This window comes from Lagopus muta, chromosome 3 (genome assembly GCF_023343835.1).
Source record: "Lagopus muta isolate bLagMut1 chromosome 3, bLagMut1 primary, whole genome shotgun sequence".
Taxonomy (NCBI): Eukaryota; Metazoa; Chordata; class Aves; order Galliformes; family Phasianidae; genus Lagopus; species Lagopus muta.
Window position 1 is genome coordinate 17,962,776 of NC_064435.1, and position 8,903 is coordinate 17,971,678.

General features: G+C 39.6%; 1 long non-coding RNA gene across 6 annotated transcripts in view; it reads right to left on the bottom strand.

The window, feature by feature from the left end:
• LOC125690432 (uncharacterized) overlaps window positions 1–8,896 on the bottom strand; it is a 43,319-nt gene extending 34,423 nt beyond the window's left edge. For all 6 annotated transcript variants that reach the window (XR_007375678.1, XR_007375677.1, XR_007375675.1 and 3 more), the window contains exon 1: window positions 8,003–8,896. This is a non-coding gene — a long non-coding RNA (uncharacterized LOC125690432). The remainder of the gene's footprint in view (window positions 1–8,002) is intronic.
• Window positions 8,897–8,903: the final 7 nt, after the last annotated feature.

Here is an 8,903-nt window from a genome sequence, read left to right on the forward strand (position 1 = left end):
TGTGGAGGAACAATGCCTTCAAAGACAACTCTTGAACAAAAGAAAAGGAATGAACATCTTCACCACAACCCCCCGCGCCGTGAGAAACTCTGCCTTTCCACTGTCTTAGACTCATTACCGACTGGAGGCCCCTACAACAATTAAGTACTGCTAGAGACCAGACTGAGGTCAGATCTTTCCCTCTTTCCTAGCTTCTGCTACCAGTCTATTGTGTTAGCTCTGAGTAAGTCTTTATCATCACCCTGCTTCAATTTTCCTCCTCATCAACTGTGCAGACAATATTATCCCTCCTGGAGAAGCTGATTTGAGATGAGTACAGGGAGAACTTTAAGGCTGGACTGTTTTTGTCACAGTCAGCATGGTGACTCAGCCCACTTCTCATGGACAAAAAACGAGAGCAGCCAGCTTCATTTTGTATTTTCAGGCATCTCTGGTGCATTAATTATCGTAAACAAAATAAAAAGGTAACTACAAAAAAAATATTTACTGAGCAACTGATAACTGTGTCTACACATGTGTTCAAAACTGAAGTTTTAAACTCTTGGAGAACTGCTACTGGTAAACAGGGTCTGCAGAATGGCACCTACCAAATCCTCCAGTTCATAGCCAAACCCTCTGTGAGGAGGCTGATCACTTAGGTTGGGAAAATTAGAGGTGAAGCACCTCAGAGAAGGGTTCCCCCAAAAGATAAGGCTTTGGAAAGAAGAAAGGGACATGAAAAGGTGATGGTGAAAATCCCAGCTGAAGTAGAAATCCTGGAAGTTGGGAGATTCTGGGGATCAAGGATCAATATGTGGAAACAACTGCCAAGGGTGATCAGGGACCGTTTGCTCATTTTTAGTTTAGATTGAGAAACATTTACAACTTATCTGCCACACTTGCCCTGTCCACGTACACAGCAGACAACAGGAGACCACAGTTCCTGGTCTCCTTGACTCCATCTTTCTTGCAGGAAAAACGAGCTATTTGGCAGCACAGTGGATGGGCTTATGAAAAACATTATAGGTGGTAAAGTGAGAAGCGGAGGAGCTCCAGCTCCCTTCCACTCAGTTCTGACTCTGAACTGTTTTTCTGATGACTTTAAGTTTCTGTCTGGGCTGCTACTACTGATAGTAGTTGTATAGCAATGGATTTTAAATCTAAAAAAGAAGGAATATATATGTCGAGCATCTTCCCCCATCCTATGATTTTCCCCTTAAGCTTGCTTGACCATTAATTTCATGAGTTGATCTTTCTGTTTTTGCTCTAGTTAGGAGGGCTTAACACAGAGTTGTTCACACGGAGCTTCAGACCTCTGAATCAGAGCTTACTGGCTCCTGATGAACATGTGGAGCAAGCATGTTAAGCACAGCATTTATATCAGTACTGCTTCTTTCAGTTATTTTAAAACTCTGTATTTAAGAGTCACTCAGAGGTTGTGAGTGTTACTCATTTGCAGCCCTTATTACAGCAATACGGTACCTACAACACGCCACAATTACTGATGACCAGTTCCTTCACAATCTTACTTAATTAGTGCAGTAACTAAAAAAGCAGGAACAAAGTATTTGCACTATTTTAAAATAAAAAAAAAGCAACAAAAATGAATTCCTCACAAGTTGGGAAACTTCTACAGGTATTACTCCTGACCTACATGAATGTGATTTTACCTTTTTTTTCTTTTTAATTAGAAAAAAAAAAAAAGAAATCTAGTCAATCTTCATTTTTAAGCAATATGCCTATGTGCTACATAATGCTTGAAGTCTGCAGCCTCTATGCTGAAGTCCTTGAGAAAATTAAGCATTCTCTCCATTAAGAAGTTTTAAAAAACACTTTAAAATACTACGAAAACCTTAAGATAAAATAGTTTGAAGTCCTGTTTGCTTTAAAGCTACAAAGAGAAAATATATCTGAGACTATATAACAGTGGTCATTAAACTCCTGGCTGAAAGCAGATTCATATCAAATTCAGATATTTTTCAACTTAAGAAGCATGGTCCTATAAATATTTGCAACACCTTCAACTCAGATTTTCATGTACTATCATTCTACAATTGTTTATTTTTTTTACCTGAATCTAAAACTGAAATAAAATTAAAAGATAGAAAAGCAAAACAATAAGAGTCTGTCAGCATGAAGAGTTGGGGAACATTTCTATATTAACCTATTATTCTATCCCCAATGCTTCCAGAAGATAAAATGATTCAAAATAATTGCCCTTTGGAATTTTATTTTCCCTCTCTCCTTGATAAAAGGAATAAATCTTCCTAATGAACTTTAAGCTACTCAACAAAAGATTCATTAATTTACATATGATATTGACTTATAATGTTATACTGTTATTTTGAAAAATAATTTTACCACATGAATATTTTGAAAAACCTCATTTCTTCCTCTGATCCTGAGTTGGAGTACCTTGAACTTTGTTTTCTCTCCAAATCTGCCTGCTAACAACTTGGGACTAGAAAACAAAACTGGTTTCTTTCAGGTTTACCCATCATCACCAATAATAAAGATTTGAGACTGAATTATGCCCTTACTCACTGATTCCAGAATGTTGGGATAAAAAGCTTTACTTACAATTTCCTTTTCTTGTTTTGTACATTTAAAGCATATTATGTCATACTTATAGAGCCAAATTCACTTATTTTTAAGCAATCCAACTAAGCTCAGTGAAGTGTTCTGTAAATTCCAGTTCTAGTTCTGTCTTCTAACAGGCCTTTCAAATGTCTTGAAAGCAGAAAATTGGACAAAGCAGAAACAGCTAAATTTGTTACTTTCAAATTAAATAATGCTTTCTCTTGCCTTTTCTCGCTAGCTTCGAAAACAAAATCAAAACGGTAGCAAAAGATTGGAGGGACAGAAACTACCTGCAGGTGACACCAAGCTGTGTGGTGCAGTTGCCACACGAGAGGGACAGGATGCCATTCAGAGACACTCAGACAGGCTCGAGCAGTGGGCCCAAAAGAACCTCATGAGTGCAAGGTCTTGCACCTGCGTTAGGGCAACTCTTGCTAACAGTACAAGCTGGGGGACAAGACAGACTACAGCCTTGCCAAAAAGGACTTGAGGGCAGTGATGGTTGGTAAGCTGGACATGAGCTCGCAATAGAATCAAAGAATCCTTAGTGTTGGAAGGGAACTCTGAAGGCCATCTAGTCCAGGCCCCCTGCAATGAACAGGGACACCACAGCTAGATCAAGTTGCCAGGGCCTCATCCAGCCTCACCCTGAAATTCTCCAGTGACAGGGCACCAACCACATCACTAGACAACCTGTTCCAGTGCCTCATCATCATCACTCTAAAAGACTTTTTTCCTTATATCTAACCTAAATCTACCTTCTTTAAGCTTGAAGACATTTCCCCTTGTTCTATCACCACATACCCTGCTAAAGAGTCTGTCCCCTTCTTTCCCATAGCTCCCCTTTAGATACTAAAAGGCTGCTATCAGGTCACCCCGCAGCCTTCTTTTTTCCAAGCTGAAAAGCCCCAGCTCTCTCTGCCTGTCCTTGCAGGAGAGGTGGTCCATTTCATGGATCACGATCAATGTGCCCTTGCAGCCCAGAAAGCCAACCATATCCTGGGCTGCACCAAAGGAAGCATGAACAGAATGTCAAGGGAGGTGATCCTGCCTTCTTCTCTGAACTGAATCTTACCTGGAGTACTGTGTGCAGACATGGAGCCCTCAGAACAGAAGAGACTTGAATCTGTTAGAGTGTATCTAGAGGAGGGCCGCAAAAATGATCCAAGGAATGGAACGCTTATCCTATACAGACAGGCTGTGAGAACTGTGGGGACCAAATAGTGATCTTTCAGTATCTAAGTAGGGGTTATAAGAAAGAAGGGGACACTGTTTCACAGGGTCTGCTGCGAGAGGACAAGGGGAAAGAAGTGTGTGGAAGTGTGCAAAACATAACTTCCTTACACAGCTAGTAAGAGAGCCTACTGAGAAGGCACCCCACTAGAACTGCTGTTCACAAATAGAGGACTGGAAGGAGCTGCCTTGAGCAGCGTGACTACACAATGGTAGAGTTCTTGATCCTTGGTGAAGTTTGGAGGGCGATGAGCAAAATCACTAGCTTAGACTTCCAGAGGGTGGACTTTGAACTGTTCAGGACACTGGTAGGGAAGGTCCCTTGGAATTCAGTCCTGCACAGTAAAGGAGTCCAGGAAGGCTGGTTTTGCAAGAAGGAAGTCTTAAAGACACAGGAATAGGCTGTCCCCCTGTGCTGTAAGATGAGCTGGCAGGATAGACTGGCGTGGATGAATAGGAAACTTTTTCTGATTCCAGGAGAAAAAAAGACAACCTACCTTCTGTGGAAGAAGGGAAGGGCAACTAAGGGAGAGTACAAAGAAGTTGCTAAGATATACAGGGAGAAAATTGGAAATGAAAAAGCCAAGCTTGAACTCAACTTGGCTACTATAGTAAAAAAGAACAAGAAACTTTGTTACAATTATATTAACAAAAAAGAGGGCTAAGGAGAATCTCCAGTCTTTACTGGATGTAGCAGGGAACGGACCACTGAGGATAACTAAAAGGCTGAGGTTCTCAATGCCTTCTTTACATCTGTTTTTATAAGTCAGATCAATTATTGTCAGGACAATCAACTCCCTGACCTGGAAGTCTGGGATGGGGAGCAGAATAAATGCCCCAAAATTCAGGTGGAAATAGACTGTTTCTTGAACATTCTTATAGCTCTCTACTACTTGAAAGGAGGTTGTGTCAAGGTGGAGGTTGGCCTCTTCTCTCATGTAACTATCAACAGGACTAGAAGGAATGGCCTCAAGTTGCATCAGGGGAAGTTTGGGTTGGATATCAGGAAAAATTTCTTCTCCAAAAGAAACGGGCTGCACAAGGAGGTGGCTGAGTCATTGCCCCTGGAGGTGTTCAAGAAACATTTAGATGTGGCATTAAAAGATGTGGTTTAGTGGAGAAATTGGTGGTAGGACAGGTTGCCCAGAGAGGTGGTAGATGCCCCGTCCTTAGAGACTTTCAAGATCAGGTGGACTGGGCTCTGAGCAACCTGCTCTAGCTGTAGGTGTCTCTGTTCACTGCAGGGGAGTTGGACTAGATGACCTTTGAAGGTCCATTTCAATTCAAACAATTCTGTGACTATGAAGTGAATTCTTGTACATGTCCCATTCTTGACTTCAGGAATATTTTTGTTTCAATAAAGATAAATAAATAAAAGTAATGGAATGCAGACATTTTTTAATTTTTTTTTTCAAATATTAAAAAATGCTAAAAGGCATCTTATTTCCAAATTGTAAGTACTGAAATGAAGAAAATAAACAAGTTACATAAGATTTGAATCACACAATCTATCATTTGTTTCAAAGGATGTGCAAAAGGTTAAGCATCCCCTTGACAATACAAGAGGAAAAATATTTTACTATGATTATTTAATTCTAGCAACCTGAAGAATGCTGGATTTCACTGTTATGGTAACAATGAGATAAAGAAAACCAATTATGTAATTGGTATCCTTTAGACAAAAATTCTTCACTAATTAAGAACTATGGAATCACAGCCACAGTAAAAGAAACCATTATCTTGAGATATTTTCCTAGGTAATTCTAGCCAAGTGACTTTTATTTCATAAAGAAAAACAGAGATTTTAAGCACAGTAGTAAATATCTTAAGTACAGTAAAATGAATTTCCAGAAAGGAAGTGGTCTACAAGGTTAAAGCACTTTGGCTTCACGTCTGGTCTATGTCAAACGTGAAAGCTTGCCCAGTGGTTAGTAACACCTCATACTAATTCTCAGTCAGGTGTTTGTACAAGAGCTCTAAACAAATCCAAATTTCCAGTTACGCAGTTAAAACTGACTAAAACTGCTTTGCCATGAAAGTGTATTTTAGAATAATTTTCATCAAGGGCAGTGTAGCTATTTCAGTAAGTGATATTTATTCTTTTCTTCAAGCAATATTCCTCAACATAGTATATTTCACTTTGGGAATTTACAACAGATAAAAAGTTGTCCAGACAGCTTCTCTTGGCACAGCACTGTCAGAACTGTTTCCTAAAAGGCCATTCCCAGCTAGTTCTTCACACCTTTTCACTCATTACTGTACTTACTTCTCCAGATAGTCATGCATGAAATAGAAAGCAGCATTGCACAATGCCTTGGATTCTTTAGAATTTTGAATGGCTACAGGCCCTCCATCTGTACCTTCACAGCCTGTTTTCCACTGGCAGCTCTGCAGCCTCCCACCAAAGCTACCATGGCAGTATTTTTCACCAGTAGTTCTAATACTCTTGTTCACCGTTCTTCTTGTATTCTACTGCCTTTACGTCTCTCTAGCAAAACAGAAAGCACATCACTAATGGTGACAGAATGGCTTAGTGTTATTAAATCCTTATTTCCAATTTCTCAAATACTTTTAAAATAAACCAACTCTAAAACTACTCTGTAATACAACTATATTAACTCGCTATTCAACACAAACAGCAGCTGTAGCTGCCATAGGCATAGTCTGCACCTATGATTCACTAAGCAAATTATTTATGCCTTCTCAAGGATGGAATGGGCCTTATATTCTTGTGACAAACACTGGAGTCATGCATAATTTCAAAGGATGACACAACTCATTTGGTTAAATTCAACTCTATGCCATGATAAAAAGTCAGAGAACACTCTCAAGCAGTACCTTCATGTATCTGTTACGCACAATTTACATAAGCTAATTCATGCAGCTTATTCCAAGCTTCCAATGAGGCTGAACCTTAAAGCAGGCTGCCATGAACAAAAGTGTACTCATAGTTAATGTCTTTTTCTTCCTTTGACCTGCTAATAGTAACATGTAGATGTTTCCCATGTATTGTCAGAAACAACATGACATTTTCAAAAAACAAACAAAAGACAACAAAACTATAAACAAAGGAAATGCTTTAAAAAATTTTGTGCAACTGAAACCAACTGTATTATTAATGCATAGTAACTGAGAAAGTAGTGATACATTTCCATTCTTCAAGCAGAAACTTGCCTTCTAGGTGTCCAGTGGCACTTCATCTCAGTTTGAGAAAGTTCTAATTTTGCAGGCTGCTTACCCAGTGGGTGATTCTTCTGTTAAACTCCTTTTAAAAACGAAAACTAAAAAATGTGGTTTAATGTCAGTCACCAGCAGAAGTAAAAAAGCTGAAAGATTTGAAAATCAGATGATCCTGTTAATACAACAGGACCATTCCCTGTTGTATTAAAACCCACAGAAGGCTCTTCAGCCAAGACTTCATGCTCAGTATCCCATTTGGCATGACTGAATTCCTTATACCTCAACAACTGAATAGGGGAGCAGGAATGTGAAGAAACAAAGCCCTGCATGCTTCTTGGCATGTTCTGGTGACATCCACTTGAAAGAGTTGTCCATCTTGTCCTTCATAGTTATCTTCCCTTACCTAACAGAAATAAAGAGCCAGCAGAACTCACAACCCCCAACTCAGACGAGAACCCTAGCCACAAAGTTACAGTTATACAACATATTTCAGATCCTTTCCACCCAAATAACTGCACACATTTTTGACCACTAACCACTTGGAAATATGGTGCTTTTCTTTTCTTTTCTTTTTTTTTTTTTTTTAAATAACACTCCACATAAATGCTTTATTCACTATATTTATTTCATTCCCTTATCTACATGTCTCCATTTCATTAGTACGTCAAAGAAAAAGGTTCAGCATCATATCTGGTGCTCCAGTAAATCCTAGTTTATTGTTCACAGTGTAAGAGAACAAACAAAATATAGGCTCTTCTACTATGAACACACGCTACAGATGCACACGTTGTCTTTTTCTTAAATGAAAAGATTATAACATGAGGTATGTCACACACAGCTTATAGAATAAAAAAATAGTTCACTTGAAATTACAAATGCAAAAGAAAAGTTCTTTGTTGTTAAGGGCTAGAAGGTTCCCCATGATGCACCAGACTCTAGACCAGGCAGAAAAACGATCATGGAACACAGGAACAAAGGAGGCCAATTATGGAAAAATCTGAGAAAAGAGCTTGTGAAAAATCTCACTTACCTGCTTTAGCCGTTTACTACAGATTCAGCATGACCTGATAAAAGATACCAGCTTCACACTTCAGTGTACAGTACAGCTGTGGTAGATGTCTTTACATACCCCAAGTATCTGACAGCAGCGTAGGCCACACGCATCAGAAACATATTCAGGACCAAAGTCTTAGTAAAGAAAAACTACATTTGTCATAGCAACTAACTGTACAACATCATCTCCACCACCACCACAAGTCCTTTCTGTCTCCACGTCAAAGTTATAATGAATGAATCTAAAAAGCCCACAATCAGGTAAACAAAACAAATGAACACTAAAGTATTTCTGGCAAGCTTGTTCAATGCTTGGATATAATGCATATTAACGTAGTAATAAAAGATTAGCAGAAAATATGAAGAAGGGAGTCACAAGCCAATCAAAGAACAAGCAGATAAGTTACAAAGCCAGCAGGTATACTGAGTTTAATTTCTGATTGTTGGAAAATACTCATTTCTAGACAATTTAAGCCTGAAAACATTACAAGCACAGTGCACTTTCTACACCATTTAGAGTGAGTGACTTCACATCTTAGAAAACATGCTGCTCTCCTGACTCAGGCTACATGCTGTATCCACGCTGTGATGTATCCATAACATCGTTGACTCCTCTGTTTCTACGGCCAAACTTAAGAAAGCATTCCCATGTTTGCCTGGATCTCTGCCACCTGCTAGCTTCTTCAGGAAGCTCACAGGCCCCACAGTCACCACTTACACTGGGGTCCTACAGCCAGCGCCCACACGGACCCCAAGCCACCTCAAGTTTGGGACTGGAAGCTCCCGGACACCAGCCCACTCATTCCTTCCACACAGAAAACCCAAAGATCCCACAACCCCTCGCCTGCCTCACACCAGCGAACACTGAACACTCCTGC